This window comes from Protopterus annectens, chromosome 15.part0, assembly GCF_019279795.1.
Source record: "Protopterus annectens isolate FY-2018-M chromosome 15.part0, PAN1.0, whole genome shotgun sequence".
Classification (NCBI taxonomy): Eukaryota; Metazoa; Chordata; order Ceratodontiformes; family Protopteridae; genus Protopterus; species Protopterus annectens.
This window is the reverse complement of record NC_056749.1, coordinates 96,045,398-96,069,305: the sequence shown is the minus strand read 5'-3', so window position 1 is coordinate 96,069,305 and position 23,908 is coordinate 96,045,398.

The window sequence follows — 23,908 nt, the reverse complement described above, 5'->3', positions numbered from 1 at the left end:
CAGAGCATACTGTAAGCATTATTTGCAGTTTTGTACATCACACAAGGAAAGGGACCTCAGGCTGCTGGGAGGAATACAGGGAAAGTCACCAGAAAGATGAGTGTGACGGAGGAGAAGAGCTACAACCAGAGACTAAAGGACCTAAAACTCTTCTCACTTGAAACCCAAAGAGACAGGAGGGACATGTTATTGCAAAAGACCCTATCAAGCCAATCATCCTGAACAAGGACAGAGGAGGAGGAAGGGGATGGTACAAGTAGGAGATTGCAGGGAGTACCTTCTTCTGGATCTCTGGAAGTACATAATCACTGAGAGGGTTACAGACTAAAGGTAGGCATTATTAGCATGGGTGTTGGAGATAGAATCCACAGGGAAATTCATAAGAGCAACAGATGTGGAGAAAGGGGTCTGTATGGAAACACTGAAATTCACTAACTTGTCTGTATGGAAATGTCAAAATTCACTAAATCATTGTCTGTATGAAAACATCAAAATTCATTAAATTTATGTTTCTATATAGTGAGTTGAAACATCAAATGGCTCAAACCAACTGAAAAAAAACACAAAAAAAAAGTGTTTTTGCGGGGGGGGCTTGCATTCCCCACATTCCTGTCCTACTTACATATATACTAACTTTGAGATTACACAACAGAAATAAGGAAAACTACCCATCGTAACTGCTCTTGCACCAAACACCATAAAGATACCATGGACCCAAATCCCACACACACACACACAATTGCAAACGCACATGCATACACACACGCACACACACACACACACACACACACACACACACACACACACACACACACACACACACACACACACACATACACACACACACTCACACACACATACGCTCACACACACATTAAAAAAACACTCAAACATACATACACATTTTTATTGTTTAGTGGGTTCTGCAAACACTGATCAAATAAGTTCAATGAAATGCAGAATCCTTTCAAAATCGACAATCTCTATTATGACCAAACAGCACCCAAGAATTGTACAGGACACCTAACAAAGGGAGGGATGGAGGTCACTTAGAATGTTAAATGCACTTTAAAGGGCAGACTGCGTAGCTTATACTCTCCTTTTTTGTCAAGCAAATGAAATTTAATTATTTTTAAGGGTTTCCATGCCCAGAGATGGCCACTCAACTATGAGGGCCCATGCAGTTGCATCAAATATTGAGTATATAGGCTCACTTGTCCCCAATACCCAGCTGATCTTTTTGCTACACACATTTAGGATCTTATGCTTTCATCAGTGAAAAGGTTTTGTATCTGCAGTCCTTTTTTTAATTGGCCAAAAAGACAGTGTTTTTCCATTTGTTTTACATAACAAACTGTAAAACTGTGGAAGAAGGTGCTTCTCTAAGTTATGATAAGGCTCCTTGTTTTCACCCAGTGAGTGGGATAATGGGGGGGGGGCTCCCCTTCCAGTTTCTTTTGTCTCCCCATGCTTTTTCGGGATGTAGAGCATCTCTAATTAGCTGAGAATTAGTCCCTTTCTAGTTATCCAGTTCTTTGGGGAATTTTAGGCCTGAGAGACTTGCACCTCAGGTCCCACCCTGGGAGGTAAATCAAAGGGTGTTCATACCTCCTTGCCTCACCTGATCAGCTTACTCCCTTTATACCTGCCTAATCATGACTAGCAGTCCCTGCAGTTATATAGTTGTGGAGCAGCACTACTTGGGGCTGAGATTTCCTATACCAGCATCTTCCTCCTCAGCTCTGATGAACCGGTTTGCATTGGCTGAGTGGAATCAAAGGATGAGCACTATAAGGGTCTGCAACTTGGGGATGACCCAATGACCACTTGTTCTACTGTTTGGAGGAGCTGGAGTCATTGGTGACTATGAGTTATTTAACTCAGATAGAGGCCCACCGCAGGTTTGGGACAGACCTTTGTTCACATCACCAGCTGGCTGTGAACACCTGAATTCTCATCCTTGTTATCCCAAAACCCCGTGAACCTCAGTTATGTGCTCCTCAAAAAGCTTGAGTGAGTCACAATGTGACCAGGCCTTGGAGTGGCAGGAGATCACAGATAGACTTTCACTGGGGTCCTGCTAGACAGGTCTTCATGTTCAAGAGGTATGAGGATGTATGAGGGGGTATGAGGGTGTATGAAGGGGTATGAGGGTGTATGAAGGGGTATGAGGATGTATGAAGGGGTATGTGGATGTATGAAGGGGTATGAGGGGGTATGAGGCTTCAAGATTCTTGTGCTTCTCAAGCACCCTCGACAGTGCCTGACTAAGAGATACAAGGCAACCTGTAGTCATGTTTTCCCTCCCCTGAGGGTGTCCTAGGGGAGACTCCATCTTCTGGATATTCCTGATTTTGTGCCAGCCATTGAGGATGTTGTTTTTAAATCTGGTGGCATTCCCACTCTCTTGGAAGCCTGCCTTGGGAGAGCCTGATGTGATTTTATCTTCCCCAGCAGACTGCAGTGGAAAGTTCTTTAATCATCTGAAGTCTAACTTCTTGTAGACTTGGGAGGAGCATCTAGTGGCCTCAGAAGACCAAACCATCTGTTTCTGTGTCGTCACACAGGTTTGCCCAGCAAGTAGATACATTGGACATAATGGTCCACTTTTTTATCAACTTGATGCTTTGAGCCCTGAACTATACATCTCTTTGCTGAGGTTTCTTTCCTTTCTTGAGTTGTGATTGGTAGGCCTTAAATCCTTCCCTGAATGGGAGATCAAAGTGGTAGGTTCTCATCTAGACTACTGCCTTTTGGTTGCAGTGAAACCCTAACAAGGGCAGCCTGCTCTACCTGTATTGGTGGGCTTCTCTTAGGTCATTTGGGGCTGGAATGAGTTTTAGTCCTTTTTTTTGAAGTCCCCTTTGAAAAGTGTGGGTGATGACCACTTTCCCTGCATAATTCATTCTTACAGAGGAAGCAGCATCCTTCTACTCTTGGGTGATTGCCTTGCATGCTTGCTGTTCTGTGCAGAAGAGGAAGTGTTATAAATGTGAGACCAGAAGACCCCATGGTTTCCCCTTTCTATTTTCAAGCTGTTCTTATGTCAGGAGCATGCTTTTGCTGCCCACTTCTAGGGCCCTGAAAGGTCTCTGTAGAGGGCCTCCCCTCCCACTGGGGGAAAACCATTGTAAGTGATTTAATGAGGAAGCCTCAGTTTGCCCCCCCCCCCAACCTTTTCTTTCTTGTGTTGATGGATTTCCTTCCATATTCTTTTCATTGTGTCAGTAGTAGTGGGTGGAGCAGGCCCTCTCATGGCCTGCTGAGACTGCTTCCCTGAAAAGAGGTCAGCCTATCTACTGAGTCAGATCTAATCTGTCACTCCCTCCTCTCACTTTCTCTGAGCTCCCTACACACTACCTTTGTTGATGGTCCCAGTGTGGTCTGTTGCATTACCTTTGTTGTGTTCCTTGTGTCTAGGCCATCCTGGATGGTAATCACTCTGGGTGGGGTACACAGATGACTTCCTGCAGCCTTTCCTGGAGGTGGTGCCAGGCTATCACTTGGAAGGGGGTTTTCATAAGGGGAATCCCTATCTTTTTTTCTCTACCTTTGGTTTAATTTCTAGTCCCTTGTTGCACAGCATTGTTGAGGGTTCTCACATGGGACAGAGTGACTTTTTGTCTGGGCTTGTAGCTTTGATTCCTACACTTTGGATCTTCTTCTCAGACAGCAGGCTGCATTTGCCATTTTTTAAACAAAAAGTCATCTTTATTAAATTGTGATGCATGACATAGGCAATCTTACATTGATATACATGAAAATAAACCATAACAACACAATCTCAGTTGCAAACATTATACCTTACAAACCGTGCTGACACAACTGTAGCTGCAAATGTTATACGTCACTTTTAATATATTCAGTCCTTGTCAGTCAGCCATTACATAGCCCATTCAAATCCTGCCTTATTTTAAACCTCACTCCTCCTCTGCATGTTGATCCTACAATTCCCATTTTTTCCTATGTAATTTGCTCCTACCCTTTTCCAAAGGTCCCATTTCCAGTTGTTTTAGCTTGGTTTCTATCTTTGTAATTTTAATAAAGTTGGTTTAGACTTTGATTTCCATTTTTTAGTAATTGATTTTTTTGCAGCCATCATAATTAGAGTCAACAACGCAAAGTACCATATTTATGTATCCCATCTATACTACTGTGTGAATGAAGACTCTTCTAAGTGTGTTTTCTATAGTAGAATCATCAACATTGCTGTAAGAAATATACATTATTTTTACTATGTATAATATGAAACTATATGCTAACATTTCTCGTCTTGTTTGCTATGTGTTATCTTAGGACATTTACTTGTTATAACTAGATATCTATAGACTAAATATTGATCTTTTCCTGTTGATTTACATATTTTATCTGGGGCTTTTCTCCCCAGACCTCCACTGAAAAGGGACCTGTGTCCAGTTGGACTTTCTTGGTAAACACATGTAAAATAAAATAAAATAAATAAAATAAACAAAGCCTTACTATGTCTAGGCAATTCCAATTCTGTATCATAGCTCAAAAAATCATTTCCCTAGTTACTCCAATTTGCTCACCCAGCATCTCCAACAGTGCAGACTGCAGGGAATCTTTAAAGTTCACCAACTTATTACACTCCCAGAAAATATGTTCCCAGTTACCTCTTTCTTTCCCATCATACCTCCAACATTTGCTTTATATACATGAAAATACCTGAGAAAAATTCTTTGGAGCCTGCTTGGGGTATAAAAAAATCTATGTAAGCATTTCCATGCGAAAATCCTAAATCTTCTAGATTTTGTTGCATATTTGGGAGACAAACATATGCCCACCCATTGTTTCTTTATGAATCACTTATCCAGTTTCTCTGCCAAATCCTTTCTAACCTCCTCTGATTGATTCTTATATTTATCATGCCATATTTTATATACTCTACTAATTATTCCATTCTTAACGGCAACTTCTGTTCTGGATTCTGCCAAAAACTCTACCAGTGCTGATCATTCATTTAGGACCCCCTATTTCTTTCTCTTTGCCTATACTCTGATATCAGTCCTTGATATGGAACACTATCTCTAACTTGCAGTCCAAATAAGTTCTTGGTGTCTTTATATTCTATTATCATTTCCTGTCTAGTTATATACTCCCAAAACCTTTGTTCCTTTGCCAATTTTCTCCAATATATTCTCACACCCTCTTGCCTGTTGTCTGTATCCCTAAGTGCAGTCACCCCTATTGGCAGAATCTCCTTTCTCCATTCCTGTATTGGCTTAGATCTTAGACTACCTTCTGCAACTTTATGAACATAATATTCTGTATGATAATTATTATTATCGTTAAAGGACTGCATCCAAAATCCCAGTCTCTTCCTGTTACTTGAGTTTCCCATTTCATCATCATCTATTTCCATTTTTAATTATACTTTTCTGCTTGTGCTGTGTATAAGAGCCTTAACTGTGTTGCTCTGAAATACCCCTTCAACTCAGATAATCCCAATCTGCCCTGTTCTACCTGAAGAATAAGCTTATCCCTCTTGACTCTTGTCATCTTCCCCTCCTAGATAGAATCCTTCATATTTTATTAATTACTATCCACAACTTCTCCTCTGGTTGATAAAAATATGCCTGACCTGTTTATGACACTAAAAGGACTAAAAACATTTTAACTGCTTGTATCTTACTACCGATATCCATATAGCAGATCTTCCATTTTCTCAGTTTTTCTATTATCTTTTGTTTGGTCTCTTCCCACATATCCTTAGCTGCCACACCTGAATCATTTTAATCCATACTCCTAAATGCTTCATTTTATCATGTATGGATATTGCTGAACCAGTTCATATGTGGGTACGAGGTTTACCCATTGCTTTTGTTTTAGCTTCATTAATTTTGTATCCAGAAAAGGTTTGAAACAGTCTCAGTCTGTAACACAGCACTGTAATATCCCTTTCTGCTGTTGCCAGGCATAAAATAATGTAATCTGCAAATAGAACCAGCTTTTCTTGACTACCATACCAATTATATCCTTGAATTTCTGTCCCTTATTTTCTTTGCCAGTGGTTCTAAGTATAATACAAGTAACAAAGGGGAGAAAAAACACCCCAGCCTGGTTCCTCTTCTCAAGCGGAGATCATCAGACAGGACCCCACCCACTTTAATTTCCACTTCCAATCCCCTTGTATGTCCTCCTAATCACCCTAATAATTTATTAAGGGAATACAAATGGTTTCATTGCTCTGCTCATAAAGTCCCAGCTTAGTCTGTCAAATCTTTTCTCTGCATTGAGACCTGCCAACAGTAGTATTTTCTTACATTCTGCTTCCCTCTGGATCATCACTGTTCTGTTAATGGTGTCAAATGTTTGCCACCCCTCCACAAAACCACATTGAGCCATAGCTATAAGTTTTGGCATTGCTTTTGCCATTCTTTTAGCCATTATAGACATAAACCCTTTATAACCACGATTCGGTATTGAAATGGGCCTGTGTGAAGCTGGATCTGATGGAGTTTTACCATAGTTTGATATTACAGTTACTACTGCTTTCTTTCAGGATGTTGCCACTTTTCTGAAAATACCGTTAAACAAAACCTTCCAGATCTTTATCATTTTTTCCCCTCTTAGCTTCCAGTCTTCCACAGGAATTCCATCTATTCCTGGAGACTTTCATGTAGATTGGTTATGTATGACCAATTTTTATCTCATCTCCTCCTATCCTAACAGTTAGTAATTGAGCCTCCTCTACACTAACCTTAGCATATTTAATTCTTCCATAAACATTTCCATTTGTACCTTTTCTTGATTTCCATATTTCTATGCTTTATACAGACTTTCATATAATTTTTCGAAATATTTCTAATACTTCTACAGGATCCCTTGTTATCTTCCTTGTTATAGGCTACCTAAGCTTGGTGAAAGCCCTTTCCACTTGCTGTTGCCTGAGTGTTTGTGCCAAAACTTTTTGGGCTCCAGAGTTATTATCAAAAACAGTTGCTTAACAGCACTCATTTTAAACTCATGCATATTATCAAGGTAATCCCTTATTTTCTGTTTAGCATTCTGCAGTTGCTCCTCTTCTTCTGTGAGATTCCTCCTATTTTACAATACTTTAACATTTTCAGTCTCTGTAAGTAAGTCTTGCGATGTCTTAACCATAGGATCATAGGAGATTACTAGGCTAATGGCCCCAGGGCCCTTTCAAGCATAGCCAAGTTCAACCTGTGTTCCCATGGGTGTCTGTTTCAAGCAGACACTAAAATCAGCACCTATTACAATGAGGGACTTTGTTTAACATGAATAGGAAGCTTGCAAAGGTGGGGGAAACCTCTGTGAGACAAATCTGTCTCTCCATTAAGTTCTGTTGATGTGACATACCAGGTTACGGTCCTTTGAGTGAGAGACCTGTGTGCTATTTAACTTGTGAATGTGCAGGATTTTCTTCAAAACTGGGTCAGAGATTGCTCTATATGCAAGGCAAAAGTTGTGTCTGAGCAGTCTGTATGACACAGAGTAAAGTGACAATTATTTCAGTCTGTCCACATAAAATAGATATTGAAGACCCTGAATTTTCTTTGTAAGGAACCTCTGTGGTCTTTCCATTTGCTGCAGGTGTTTGGAAAGGAACATGCCAAAAGGAGCATTGTACTCTGTTACTGGCCTGATGAGGGAAGAGTACAGGGGGGGTTTAACCTCCTTTTTTCTGAAGGCAATGCCCTTACTTATGAGATGAGCAATATAAAATGCCCTTCTTACCACTGTTAAGACATGGTGATTGAAGTTAAGGTTGCTGTCAACCTGTGTGCCTAGATCTCTCACCACTGACTATGTGCTTAAGGTATTGCTATTGATGTAGTAGTTTGCAGAAACATCACCCTTGCCGAAAGGGTTGACAATGCATTTTTTTGCATTAAGTTTAAGATTATTACTTTGGCACCAGTCATAGTCTACTTTTTGCAGGATGTTGACATCACTAGGAGATTCAATCATCACTCTTACTTTGCAGTCATCAGCAAACTTTGTCAGCCACAGTTCTTTAGTTTTAGCCTGTACTTCAGAGAAGTAGCTTTCAAACAGTAGGGGTCCAAGAATAGATCCCTGTGGAACACCACTGGTTACAGGTCTGCTGGAGGAGGTGGAATCCCCTGTTGAGCCAGTTTGCAACCCACCTGACAATATAAGGGTTGATACCCAGCTGGGTGAGTCTGTCAATGATGCCTGAGTGGGGATTGTGTCAAAGGCTTTGGATAAGTCTGGGTAGGCTGTGTGCACATATATGCCCTTGTCTAGGGCTTTGGTGACTCTCTTAGTCCACCAGGTTTAACAGGCATGATCTCATCTTGAAAAAGCCAAACTGGCTGGGATCAAACTTTTTCTATATCTTTGTTAATAAGGTCCATGATGATTCATTCTATGGCCTTGCAGATAAGGCTTGTCAGGCTAATGGGTCTAGAGTTCCTGGGGTCCATCCATGCACCCCTTTTGTGCAAAGGGATGATGGTAGCCCTTTTTCATTCCACTGGGATGAAGCTAGTGCTTAGCCTGTGACTGAAAAGAGTAGTCAGTGGTGATGCTAATTCCTGCTTTAACCCATGTAGAACACAGCCCAGGATGTTGCCTGGTCCCATTAGAGGCTGTGTGTTTGGCTTTGGAGAGGGCATAAAACCTCTTCCTCAGAGATACAAGGTGGGGGACAGGTGTTTGGGATACTTTGGGGTATATGTGGCGGGGACAGGGGAGTGAAGTTTTCACTGAACCTGTCAGCCAGCAGGTTTGCTATATCTACAGTTTCTACATATGTAGTACCATTAACTATAAATTCAGCACAAATCTGGGCCTTACCTTTGAGGTTATGGATGTAACTAAAGAATGCCTTGTAGTTATTCTTAGTAAGGGAAGCTAATTTGGATATGTAGTTAGCTTTGGAGGACTTCACTAGCAGTCTTAGTTGCTTGCTTAAGTTGAGGAGGGAGTGTTTCCAATTCTGAGACTATTCCTTCCTGCTCTTAGACAGTGATGTCTTTCTCCTACTGTATAGCCTATTAATGGCAGTTGTCCACCAGGCAGGTTTGTTTTTCCTTGAAGATCTTGCTTTGGTTCTATCAGGTGCAGCACAGTCAATACAATTGTACAGGTGTTTGTATAAAGTATTGCTGTATAACTCAGCATAGGTGTCTGTTCCATCATATATCTCTTTCTTTTATTTCCACCCTATTTTTAAATTCCACTTTAATTTTATTCCACTCCCTAGCTATATTTTCAGCCCTAGCTATATTTTCAGAAGAAATTTCTATCTTCTCTATCTCCTGAATAATTTCCACTGCCCATTCCTTAAATTCATCTCTTTTCAACAGATAGGTGGGAAAGCGCCAGTGTCTCATTTTTATTTCATTACCCTGTGTTTTATTTTAGTTGTAATTGGCGCATGATCTAACATGGTTATTGGGTGCATATCAAGACCTTCAATTAAATGCACATGTTCCTCTGAAATGTAAATTGTGTCTAGCCCAGCCCAGTTTTTGTATCTTGAGGAATAATATGTAAATTCACTCCAAACTCCTCGTACTGAATTCACATCTTCCATGCCAAATATTTTTATAAATTTCTTAAAATCTACCCTTCCTGTTATATTGTCCCTCCTGGGCTCCCCAGACACATTGTCACTGCTGCAAATCAAATTCCAGGCCCCACATATAAGTAATATTCCTTACTGAAAGCATATTATTTCTCCCAGAATTTTCTTAAGCTCCATTATAACAGTTTTTAGTAGAATATAAATGCATGCCAGTTTAATCCTTCTCTCTTGCCAGTAGCCCCTTAGTACTACAAATCTGCCATCATTGCCTTTTATATTTTCTTCTATTACTACTGGAGTGCCTCTTGCAATTAATATAAGTACCCCTCAATTCCTCTGCCTGGGGATTCTGCTGAATAACCATCCTGAAAACCTTTCTTTATCAAATTCACGTTAAGTTATTTCCAAGTGTGTCTCCTAGAGCATAACTATCTGACCTCTACATTTTTAATATAGTTCGGTACTCTTTTTTTTTTTTTTTTTTTTTTTTTTTTTTTTTGTATTTATTTGTTGAGACTGTTAACTTTTAAAGACATTATAAAAAGAATCATATTCTTGAGGGATTATTCTTCCCACCATTTATATATAACAGCTTTTTTTGTTAAATGTCTAATTCCAGCTTTTGTGTTAGATGTATGCACCATTTGGCAGGTTAATCATTTGTACAGTTGTTCCTTGTTATCTCCATTTGAGCCTATGTCCCATCTTACAGAATTTTTGTTTTATTGAAAACCCTCAAACAACAATACACACACATACACCCCTAAAACATGTTAATTATAACACACCAAAACTATGTACATAATAAGAACAAGAGTTCTAAACTGATAGCCACATCCATAGACTAGAGACAACCAAAAAGAAAGGTCGTTCATGTTAAGATGCATGACACATATCCCTGATTCTAGTTGATTTGTATGTTTTCTTCCTTCACTCAGACAATTGAAACAGTGGAAAAGATTTCATGGGCTCAGTCTCTCTGTAGTCCTTATCACCAGGAGAACACAAAGCAGAACCTCATTCTGATTCACAACTCACCCTTTGTTGAACAAACTTTTGTATTTCCTCCTTAGCATGTTTGTTTATTTGTGTCTTTCGGCTTTTTCCCGGTTAGGGGTTGCCACAGCAAAACTCCGGTCCGCTAATGATTGGCAGTAGAATTTTACATGCTGGCTTGCCAGGCCTAACGCACAACCTTCAATGAAGGAATGCCCATTCACGCATGTCGCCACACAGAAGACGCTCTAACTGAGAATCGAACGGGCAACGTCTAACTGTGAGGCGACAATGCTGTGTCCCTCCAGGGAAGAACACTGAAGATGGCTGGTTACAGTACTTTTAATCTCATGCCTGCTTTTTCACATTCCTTAAATAATGAAAGTTATTTACTCCTCTTCTGCTTGGTGTACACTGAGTAATCATCCTCCACAAACACTCTGCAATCTTCCACTTTTAGCACCTTGTCCTTCTGTCACAGTTTTGTCAGAATTAACTCCTTCTGCTGATAAGAATGCATCTTTACTATTAAAGGTCTAGTTTGCTTTCTAGTAGCCAGATTTGGAGCATACACATGATGTGCCATTTCATAGGTTCATAGGTTCATAGGTTCATACTAGGCTATCTGCCCAAGGGCATTTATAAGCCTAGCCCATAGTTATGTGGCTTTCGCCACCCCTTTAGTTTGAATAAAAACTATGCCTATCATTTTGCTGTGCCTCTGTCAAGCAGTGACACTGAAGTAATCCCTGGGGTATATCTGCAATCTCCCATCCATTGGTCAAGATTCCTCTTGAACAAGGCCAGAGAGGTGCTCTGCCTCACATGTACCGGGATTTTGTTCCACAGCATAGGGAGTCTCTGGGTGATGAATCTGTCCCTCCAGCATGTTCTATTTATAACCATGTCAAGGTTTAAGTCTCCCGCCCTTGTGGTTCTGAGGGATCTAGATTTTTTGAGGTGAAGCATATTCATCAAATCTGGGTTTGACATGGCCTTATATGTCAGGCACAGGTCACCTCTGAGCAAGCGGTATGAGACTGAATAGAGCTGGAGTTCTTTCAGTCGGGCAGCATAAGACATATTTTGAGACCCTTTATCCTTTTGGTGAGGAACTTTTGGGGCCTTTCAAGCTGCAGCAGGTGTCTGGTCAGATACATTCGAGCAGGGCATTGTACTCAATCATAGGTCTAATGAGTGATGAGTACAGGGGGACGATGACCTCCCTTGATCTGGATGTGAATCCCTTCATGATCAGGTGGGTGATATAGAAGGTTTTCCTAACTACTTTAGCAACATGAGTGTCAAACGAAAGGCTACTGTCAACCTGGGTCCCCAGATCTCTGATGACTTTTTCTGTGCTCAGTGGATTGCCACCTATATGGTAGCTAGGGGTAACCTTGTTTTTCCCAAAGGGTATGACTATGCATTTTTTGGCGTTTAACTTCAGGCCATGGCTCTGGCACCAGTTATCCATTTCTGTGAGGCCCTTTTGGAGGATATCTGTGTCAGATGTGTTTTCGACTATGGCGCCCAGTTTGCAGTCATCTGCAAACTTTGTCAGCCATAACCCTCCTGTGTTTGCTTGTACTTCAGAAAAGTAGATGCCGAACAAGAGTGGACCCAGGACTGAGCCCTGTGGGACACCACTTGTGACAGGCTTTGAGTCTGACATGGCTCCAGCAACTCTGACCCTGTGGGTTCTGTCACTTAGCCAGTTTGCAACCCATCTTGTGATGTATGGGTTTACATTCAAGCTGATGAGTTTTTCGATGATACCTGAGTGGGGTATTGTGTCAAGGCCTTTGCCAGGTCGAGGTAGGCTGTATGGACTGCCTTTCCCTCATCAATGGCCTTGGTGACTGTCTCGAAAAAGTCAACCAAGTTTAAGAGGCAGGATCTGCCTTTGACAAAGCCAAACTGGGTTGGATCCAAAGTCTGCAAGTTCCCTATGTCTTTATTTATGAGTTCCATTATGATCCTCTCCATGGCTTTGCAGATAAGGCTTGTCAAGCTAATGGGGCGGTAATTTCCAGGGTCTGTGGAGGCACCGCTCTTATGAAGTGGGACCACAGTCGCCGCGTCGCCACTCCTTGGGTGCGTATCCTGAGGTGAGGCTAAGATTAAACAGCTGTCCTAACTGTGGGTTTAATTCCTCGTTGAGTTCATGAAGCACACAGCCGGGGACACCATCCGGTCCCATGGATGCTGTGTTTTTGCCTTAGTGAGGGCAGTTCTCACCTGGGCGTTGGAGATGTTTGGGGCTACAATCCTCTGGAATAGATATCTCTCCTTTTGGGGAGGGGAGAAGTTTGCACTGAACCTGTCAGCCAGTATGTTGGCAATGTGTGTAGGTTCAGTAATTTTCACATCATTTTGAACTAATTCTGAGCATATCTGGGAGTTTCCTCCTAGGTTTCTAACATAGCTAAAGAAGGCCTTATGATTCTCTTTAGAGTCCTTGGCGATTTTTCTCTCAAAATTTGCCTTGGATGATTTTATGAGAGCTCTTAGTTTTTACTTATAATGATCAAAGGTGTCTTACCTTTCAAGGATTTTGCTCTATCTTGTAGTAGCTTCCTCCTTTTGTTGTAGAGCTTGTTTATGGCTGGGGTCCACCAGACTGGATGCTTGCCTTTGGTACAGAGAGTCTTAGTTTTGTTTGGGATTGCCTGATCCATGCAGTCCTGTAGGTGCTGGTAGAAGGCATTTGTAAGTGATTCAGCGGTTTGAGTAATGTTTACCACTGGCTCAGGGGCCTTAAAGGAGACCACACTAGTTTTTAGAAGTGTGAAATCGGCTTTTGAGAAGTTTTTCACTGTGGTCTTTTTGTTTCAGGTGGGGCGGGATGAGGACCTCCAGCGAGATTAGTTTATGATCTGATCTCACCAGTGAGGGTATACTTCGGTGTTGAACATTTTGATCCCATGTTCGTGATGATGAGATCAAGTATGTTTTCTCCTCTTGTGGGGATGGTGACTAGTTGTTCCATGGCATTTGAGTTTATGAACTCCAGGAATCTTTGGGTTAGAGTGTTCGGGCTTGAGTAGTGTTCCCAGTCTATATTAGGGTAGTTGAAGTCACCTAGTATGATGGTGTTTGGAGATACATTTATCCTCCAATGTTTTCAGGAAGGCCATGTGAGGTTCCGGAGTTTGAGAGGGTGGCCTGTAACATGCTACAAATTGCAGAGTAGTCTTGCCTATGGTTAATTGCACCTGGATGGTCTCCGATGCATCGTGCGTTGCCACCAACCTTGAGGTGTGGGTGTCCTTTATGAATATGGACACCCCCCCTCCTTTCTTGGTGTTGTCCGGATTTTGGGGCCGGAATGCATGATATGAGGTGAAACCTGTTAGTGCTGGGGTGCTCTCAGGAGCCTTGAACCAGGTTTCTGTCACAGCACAGACATCGATGTTCTCCATATTGAGAAGGGCCTCGAGTGCGTGCATCTTGAGATTGAGACTTCTGGCATTGAGCAGCATTACCCTTAGTTTTTTTCCTTTTTGGTGTTCTAGGGTGGTAGGTTTAGAATTTGAGCCTTGCCTAAAAAGGCACTATGGGGTGGCAAGAGCCTTTGCCAATATCCGGAAGCCCAGGGTGACAGGTGCAAGCCATCCCTTGCGAAGCAGCGTGGCTTGTCCAGCATGTCATCCCAGGCAGACAGACATTGGATCCCCTTTGAATGACACCAGAATTTAAGCCAATTATTAAAGCTGATCATCTTATCACTGTATTGTGGCATCATTCTAGGTGAAGGTAGGATACTGCTCAAGGTCAGGGTCATACCTGCCTGGGCTACATAATCAGAGAGCTCCTCGATGTCCCTTTTCATGTAGTCCAAGGAGGTACGTCTCAGGTCGTTGACACCAGCGTGGACAATGACTGAGTCGTACTTGTACCTGCTGTTGAGAGAACTGAGTGCTTGCGTTATGTGGCGGATTCTAGCGCCCGACAGGCAGCTTACTGTGACCTTCTCTTTACTCAGTCTGGTGAGCGGGACGTCAGTGTGTCTGACTATGGAATCACCAATGACAAGTGTGTCTGGCATTTTGTTTGGCCTTAAGGGCTGTGACTGTTTGACACTCTGACTGTGTGGTCTATGTGTTGCATGTGTTGGGTCGTGAGGTGGTAGTTGTTTGGGTGTCTGCTTTGGTGGCCTCTGCTGTTTTGGTAAATTTTGATCAGAGCCTCAAGTATGTCTTTGTGTGAGTATGTGTATGATTTGAAGTTGTGATGGTACCATGTGTGACTGGGTATGTATTGTGTGTGGTTACCTTCTCCTCCTGTCTGGTCTTGCCAGTCCTATGTTGAGAGAGCTCAGCCTCCAGTTTGGCCATATAGTTGCATCTCTCGCATGTATTTGTGTTTTGTGGGAGAAGGAGAGGATTGTCTGTGTACATGAGGCAGTTGTAACATTGCCTCAATATTCCCAGGTTCACCAGTTGAGCTGGAGAGGACACTAGCAACTGATCCTCGACATACTAGAAGTAATAGATAAAGAGACTTTCAAAGGACTCCGGGAAGTGGGTTTTAGGCTGGTGGGGTACTATCTATAATAAGAGTGCTTTATCAAGGTGCAAGAACTGTAGGAGTAAGTGCTAGGCTTTACAGATAGAGAATAGTCTACTTGGGAATCAAGTAGAGATGAACTTTTCAGTTATAGGATATGCTGGTTAGATCAGCAGTACAGCTCGAGGAAGGTAGTTCTAAGGGAAAATTGGAAGAGTGGAATTTAGATGGCCCAAATAGTTTAACCTTGTTTAACCGCTGCTCTTGTGTGCAACAGTGGTAACTCCACGCTAAATCTCGCTTACGCGCGTTTAGAGTGTTTTATAGCAGGGGGCTGAAGGGAGCTAGGAATTGGCCCAAAACGACCAATGGACTACTAGTTTCTGGCTGAAACTTCACCAAATCAGACAAAAAGGCCGTTCAGTGCTTCCCACTCCCACTGGTAAGCAAAGAAACTTCCCTCCTTCCTAATAAGGCAATGGATCAGTAACAGGAACTAAAAACAAAGCCCAGGGATCAGCAACTCTGAAACTGGACTACTCTAGTTCAGTAAGGCGGGAAAACAAGAGATTTTTTTTGTTTTATTACAGAGACAAGGAAAAAAACAGACAGTAAATGCTATAAATGCTGTAAATCTCAATTAACATTTCCTGTTGTGGAATACCAGTCCAGTTGCTTATTTGTGCTTTCATAAAATTAATACAGTCCGTTCCTTCCAACTTTTCTGGTGTACCATATAATCTCATGTTTTCTCTACTTGCTCTGTTCTCCAACTCTTTTTTGAAACATCTCTTCTTGAGCAGTCTCATATTCAGCCAGCCTTTTCTTCATTTCAGCCTCTGAGTTTTGCAGTTCTGTTACCTTATCAAAATATCTGTTTAAAACTTCTTCCATTTTTTCCAGCTTTTTATTGTTTGTGCTGATATACGTCTTCGGTGTTTGGTTTATTTTAACCAGGTCTGTGTGCAGCTGCTTTATATTCTCCTCTACATTACTGGAAGTCATGTCTGGAACTTGTAGTGCTTCCTGCTGAACTACTGCAGCACTCCTCTCAGTCTGTTTCTTTCTTACCTTTTGTAGTTGACTTTCCTCCAGGTGATTTATATTTATTTTTTTCCTGGCATCCAGGAAGTGCACTTACTAGACAGTTACTGAAATTCACACAGAAATCTAGGTCCACTGGCCTTCTTTGCTAAGTTTCTGTTTTCAGACTGGGACAGCCAAAATTAAGCTGTTACTCAATGTGCAGCCATCTTGGAAGTCAATGCTGCATTTGCAATTTTAATAGCTTGCCCTTGAATTATGTGCTAAAGACTCCTATTTCACAATCTTGATGTCTGGTCTGGGTACAGATGATTGTCCTAATGGGTTTTTTCCTTCTGATCCTAGGGCACCCTCTAGCACCTGTGTCCTTGTTCCCCTCACTGGGGATGGATACATGAGGTGTGGGTGAATCACTAAGGTCCTTTTCAGACATGAACCATTGGTTTTCTTCCGTGGGACCCTTCTGTCTCATTCAGTGGGATCAGGGCTTGTGAGAAGGAATTGATTCACCTCATTCTTGAGATTTGGCCTTGGATAGTCACAGTGAAAGTTCTGGTCTGAATTTAGAATCAGCTGGGTCCTTAGATTCCATTCTCACCACTTTGGAAGGGTGGGCTGTCTTTTGAGCACAAGGAAGGGAGGATTAATAGCCCTTCCCTGGGGTCACTGCAACCTCTTTGCAGGTCAGATACCTTCTTTGTGTACTGAGTAATTATAGCCTTCTCTACTGTCCTGCTTTTTACTTGGTCAAGAAGCATGGATGGATATATCTCTCCCTTAGGTGAGATTGAGTCTTCCTCTCCCAACATCCCTGCCCATTATGTTCAGTTTGTATGGATCTCTGCTCTCAACGTTCTTTAATATCATGAAGGAGTTGCATGACTCAGCCTCAGTCATTCAGCCTTGGAGATCTCCCTGTGGAATACATTCAGTTTTGACGGGTTATATGAGAGAGATTCTGCTGAGCATTTTCCAGCTAGCATCAAAAGGTTGGATTCATAGGGAAGATGTAGCTGTATGCATTACTCATGTCTCTCACATTATATGGCTCCTATCTTTGACCTGACCTGTTCAAAGAAGCACCTGTCTTTGACTCCTGAAGAGAAAGCAGGATGAAAGCACAGGTATGACAAGTCTGGCACCCCTTTTTATGGCTGCATTAGTCCATTTTGCATACCTTACTTGCCCCCTTTCATGGATGTGTTCAAGCCCTGATCTCTGTTTTTTCCAAGTGGGTCAAAGATGAATGGCCCTTTGACTATCACCTGTTCCATCTCACAGAAGTGAGTGGTATCACCTTCCGACTGGGTGAAGCTTTTGCATCTAACCTTGAGTGTTCCATTTGTTTGGCGCAGTAATGTAAAACTGTATTATGGTTTGGTTTGGAGTTCTTGGTCTCAGAACTCTTCAGTCAATGACAGTGCCCCAGACTGAGTCATAGTCTGGATTATGGGGAATTAGGCATTTTTTATTTTTTATTACCTAGGGAGCAGATGACTGGATCTGGGACTGGGCTCCAGCTTCTACTGTGCAGTTGTGATTGTAGTGCTTTGGATCCAGTGCACTCTAGGTACCAACAGTTTCTGGAATTTATTTATAACAGACAAATTCTTGCCAGCTCATTTGATCTACAGTGATGACCTTACGTGATGTGTCAGAATTTTCCTCCATCTGCCCCACCCCACTTTGTGTGTATGAGGGGGCAGGTGCCTATTGAAATTGCAAAAACCATAACTGAAATCCCTATAATAGTGGAACCGTTAAGTGTGAATATAGGTAAATGCATACTAAGTTCAAAGATATGATGTGTTGAAGTATTCCCCTCATCCAAGATAAAGTGATCTTGGAGTTAGGATATATAAGTAATACGGGAATTGTTAAGAGTAACAATGAATTTAATAATTTTATAAACTGCAGTTTAAATTTCAAAGTGTATGGGCTCACACTATCAAGTCCTGCAAGGGGGCACTTCCTGAGACAGCATGGTTAGGGGATTTCCTGTAAGCTGAAGAATTTCATACCTGTGCATCACTTCACTGCACTGGGATTGTAGGTCCTCAATGCAGTTTATAGATTTGCAGAAGAGTACTCACTAGAGGTAAACAACAATCTGTCTGGCATGGGAGATAAGCATTCTTGTGTGGAGGATACATCTCATCACAGCATGCACGATCATACATGTATACCCAGAATACAGGAATTTCTAAAAAATGATACCTGATGCTAACTGCTGGAAAAAAAGAATAACCACTCTAGGACTCATCACAGAGATCCTCATCTGAGATCAAATGACATGATTCTGCTGATGCAGAGGTTTTTATCCTGATAACACTGGGCAAGTAGGTATGGTGATCCTGTTCAGCCCTGACCCTCGTACAGAAGTACTGAAACAGTACAGTTAAAGTAAGATTATTAATACTAAAGAAAATGTGGAGTATATTCTGCATGCAGCTACAAGCATAAAAGTTGGAGAGTATAAATATTTATATATTTACAAAACTAAGAATTATTACATATTGGCCTACCTGCCCTTGTAAGCAGCAGTTAGCCAATGTCACAGAAGCAGTTGCACTTAGATTCACTTTGCAAGTGCTGTCTAAGTTTTTTCTTCAAATGCTGGATGTTTTTCTATATTTCTGTATCAGAGGTTAGTAGGTTCCATGAGGCCTGACCTATTCTGGAAAAGGCTTTTTCTCCTATGGCTAGTTTGAATGCAGATCTGACCAACCTGATTGTACTATCTTGTCTGTTTCTAAGTAGCTTAGTTCTCTGACTTGGAGCATCCTTCTGAGCAGTGGACAGTACCCAGGATGTAGAATTCTGAATATTAGTCAATTCAGGAGAAAGGTGGTTTTATTAGGTGTTGATAGCCAATGTGCCTTTTCATATAAGGTACAGTTGTATGAATTTGCCAGCATAGTGAATTGACGTATTTTATTTTCAGCATCTTGAATGTTTTGAGTGCTTTTAACAGATGAAGTGTAACAAGGGGAATGTAATATTCCAGATTAGACATTAGGACATTTTGGCTATAGCCATCCTTCTACTTGGAGATAGATGGTGAGAGATGATAACATTGCTTTAATCATTTTAATACTTTGGAGATAATGTTGCCTGTATGTAAGGAGAAGTTCTTTAAGGGATCAAGATTTACCCACAAATATCTTTGTTGCTTCACATTTGAGATAATAATTCCTTTTAAGTTTGTGATCCATAGTGGGTGAAGGGAAGCTATTTCTCTTGCGGTGGAGAAAAGTATATTTGTTTTGGTATTGTTAATTTGCACCTTGTTATTGTATAACCAGTTACAAATGTTATTAATGTGAGACTGAGCTATATTTTGTGGGATTTGATAGGTCCTGTGAGCTTCTAGGAGGAGAATGTTGTCAGCATACATAGTTAAGTTTAATTTTGGTAAATCTTTGGAGATGTGTCATTTACAAATGAGACTAGGAGATTGACTGAGCACTGAGTCCTGAGGGACACCTTCATTTAGTGAACTTGTATCAGGTAGGTTGTCAGAAAATATTTGAAGTGGGGGGCGTGGCCAAGGATGAACACAGGATAGCAGCAGATTTCTTCAGCTCCACCAACATAACTACACTGACAGGAAATTATTACTTCAAAATTCAACTAATGTAATAATTTTCTTTCTAAAAACATTTGGAATATCAGTATCTTGAATAATATCTAAAAAAGAAAGAAAATTTAAATAATTTTCCTGTCAGAAATCTTCTTGGAAATTTCTCTTTCATCACCTCTGTTCAGAATGAGTTCCAGTAAGGCTAACAGTCAGGATTCCAGCATCAAGAAAGAGCTTCAGTCTTTACTATCAACTATTCAGCAACTAACAACTAAAATGGACAGACTGGATGTTAAAATTGATAACTTTATAGAGAAAACCACAAAACAAATGGATTTGTTACATCAAGATTTACAACATCAGAAAGCTCAGATTACAGGTATAGAAGAGACACTTAATGATATGGACAACAGAATTCAGGGAGAAGAAATTAACATTGAATTCTTATTGAAACATAACACACACCTTCAATCCAAACTAGATGACTTGGAAAACAGATCCAGACGCAATAATATAAGGATTTTTGGACTGCCAGAAAATATAGAAGGTAACAACATTACATCCTTTTTAAATACTTGGCTTCCCAAAACTTTAGATCTGTCAGAAGCATTTTCTTTTGGTATTGAAAGACCCCATAGGTCTTTATCTAATTCTAATATAAATAAAAAGTATCCTAGATCAGTTATTGTAAGATTTTTATCATCTTATGACAAGGAGATGGTATTAAAATGTGCATGGGCTAAAGCACCTATAAAAATTAATGAGGCAACTGTGCGTTTTGACAATGACTATTCTTCCTTGGTAATATCAAAAAGAAAAGTATTTTTGCCATTAATAAGAGAGGTTAAGAAAGCACAGTTCAAAACTCATCTTTTATTTCCTTCCAAACTAAAAATCTTTTTACCAGATGGCCCTAGAATTTTTGAAGACTTGGACTCTGCTTTGCTGTATATTAAAAAAAATAAAATATTAGATAAAATAGAAGATATGGAATGGGCAAGTCCTTCGCTAAAGAGGATGGCAACAGGAACTTCTTGGAAGACTTCAGAGAAGCAAAAAAGACTAAAAAACAAATGACAAGTTTTATATTTCTTTGAACTCTTTAATTGCAGTTACTACATTTACAAGAAAGCCACAAATATCTTAAGGATTTATTCAAAGTTATTTTTTGTGTGCAAAGAACTGACTTTTGTTTTATAAATAATCAAACTTCCTGAGGAACAAATAACCTGATATGAATCAACTTGTTTCTCTTTGTGATAAAGAGACCTAAGGTTAGTAATTTGATACATTTCCTTTCTCTTCTTGTTTTAAATAATGGCATTCTCTTTAAACTAAACATTTCGTGAAGGGTGGGGGAGGGCAGGGAGAGGGGTTAGATGAAAAATAGGAAATAAGGGGAAAAATAATTTATTATTTCTTTTAAATTATTTATGCTGTTTAAATACTGCTGCTATATATTATACCATGACTTAATTGCTTAATACATGATTTCAAATAATATGTCATGATATAATTGCAGTTAACTAGAGCTAAAGTAATTGAAAGTAATATGTCTCATGTTCTACTTTATTAAAACAAACAGCAAGTAAAATATCTTTGTAGATACTCTTTGTAGGTCCCTTTTTTTTCTCTCTCTCTCTCTTATTTATAAAGTAATATGCCTCTGATAATACTGATATGTGTATGTAATAAGCTCTGAATGAGAAAATGAAATGGGGCATATAAAAATAAGTTGTGTTTATGTTAAACAACTGAAGGCGTGGTTTCACTGTCATAGAGACTGTAATGACTTGTAAAGTGCTCCGAGAAGGTTTTGCACTGTTTAGATCCATTTGTATTACAAAATGAATGTCAGTCACTTACTTTTATTAAAATTCCTGCCAGAATGTTATGGGAGACAATCTGGGATGTGGGTTTCCTCGTGAATAGTGTCCTCGAGTCGTTTTAAAAGCTTCAACATTCAGAAAACATGCAGAGAAGCTGAAAGCAGCCATTTTGAACTTTGACCCCTGATTTCACACTGACACCGCAAATTCAAGAAGTAAACTGTTTCAGGAAGTAGAACTGCTGTAAATGCGGTTTTGTGATGAAAAACGAACTTTATGACATCTAAATGTGAGTTTTTCTTTATAATAACTTACTTATTTAAGATGTAACTTATAAAATATAAAAGTTATAATGATTTTAAGTGACTTAATATGCCAAAGTAAACAAATGAGATATTTTAGAAGGCATAGAAGGTAAAACTCATGCACACTTGTTTTTGAAAGCTTATATGACTGCTGCACTTTAATGCATATAGATGCTTATGATTTAAAGATATGTAATGTTATAAATCATTTGCCTTGACTAACAGACAAGTATATGTATCATTATGATTATATTTCAGAAGAAATTGTCATGTGACACATTTTAAAGCTGCAGTCATATATATAAAATACAGATGGCTTTCATCACAATGATTTATGTATAACTAGGGATCAATATTGCTGTGTAGTATGTTCTTTTAACTTATACATGGGAATAATTATTTTATTTAAATGGCAATAATAAATATGAGAAGGAAGCTTCTGGTGCAAGTAATTTAAAGTTTTAAAGCTTTAACTGTATTGCTATGGCAGAAAGTGGGAATACCCTAATATAAGTAATGTCTGAGTCATAATAGCCTAAGATAATAAATGTTATTGAATTCAAATGAGCATAAACATATAATAAGAACTTATTCTTACAAACTTTTATTAAACTACCATATGGATATTCCCCTTTTTTTTTTTCTTCTATCTCTCTCTCTCTCTCTCTCTTCTTTGCTCCCATTACCAAGATTGTTAGAATGCTATTTTGATTAAGAGTTTATTATATAGAATAGATGTACATAGCAATATTAGTTGTTTCTAAATGTTTTATATGTTTATATGAAGCTGTTATATAAATTGTTTAGCCTTGCTATAGTAGATTATCAAATTAAATGAGGTTAACTTTAGTTAATAATAGTTAGTATCGAATTAATTTGGTGGCAGCTGAAGTACTGCTGCTTAGGATAGGGGGATAACTTGAGTGGTATTTGCTACTCGAAGTTGGAGTTTTCAACTCCAGGCTGGGTGCACTGTTTAATCCAAACATTATTTTCACCTGATTATTGTTGTGTGTATATAGTTTTGACATCCACATTTTATAAACTCATTGTCACTACAAATAAAAGTGAAAATTACACAATATTCCATAAGATTTTCATTAAATACAGCTATAATTAATAGAACACCTAAAGGAGGAGACATAATAATACTTATTTTAGTAAATGTTATTCTGATTATATGTTTTATATGTTTATAAAAGTTCAATGGTATCTCTAAAAGGAATTTCTTTAAACATTAATGGATTGAATAACCCATGTAAAAGGGCAAGTTTAATGAGATATATTAATTTGCATAGAGCCAATTTAATATTCCTTCAAGAAACACATCTCTTGAAAAAGGATATAGATACATTAGCCACTAATAAATATACAGTCTTGGTTAGCTCAGAACACACACAGAAAAAAAGAGGAGTGGCTATCTTATGGAACAAAAATATGCCCATACCTAAAACTATTAAGTCTTATAAAGATGATAAAGGAATGTTCTGTATGGTTACAATACAGATTAATGGGAAAATATATACATTAATTAATGTATATTGGATACCAGGAATTGGCATTAATACAGTGAAACACCATCTCAATAAGATTATATCATTTTCTATAGGAGATATTATTTTAGCAGGTGATTTTAATTGTATCCTGCATGAAAAAGATACTACTACTATAGGAAAAAGGAAAATTACATCTAATGCAAAACATTTAAAGGATTTTATTAATTTATATCATTTGAATGATATTAATAATCAGATAGATTCTAAATCATTACCATACACTTTTTTTTTCTAATAGATATAAAACTTATTCAAGAATAGATAGACCCCGGGATTCATGAACCTTGCGCCAGGCGCACGCATGGCGTAGGCACCACAATGCCAGACATGGCCACCGAGCGATTCAGGTACGATCCAAACCCACGTGCATCAGCGGCGTACGCCGGAGTTGCGCCACCTCCGGCGTAGGTATGTTAAATACCCCATGTGCGGTGTTGCACCATGCAAATGAAGGCAAGTAGTGATTCACGAAGTGGCGCGGGCGTAGCATAACAGCACGGCAATGTAAACCAAAAAAAACGGTTTACATATATCCAAACATG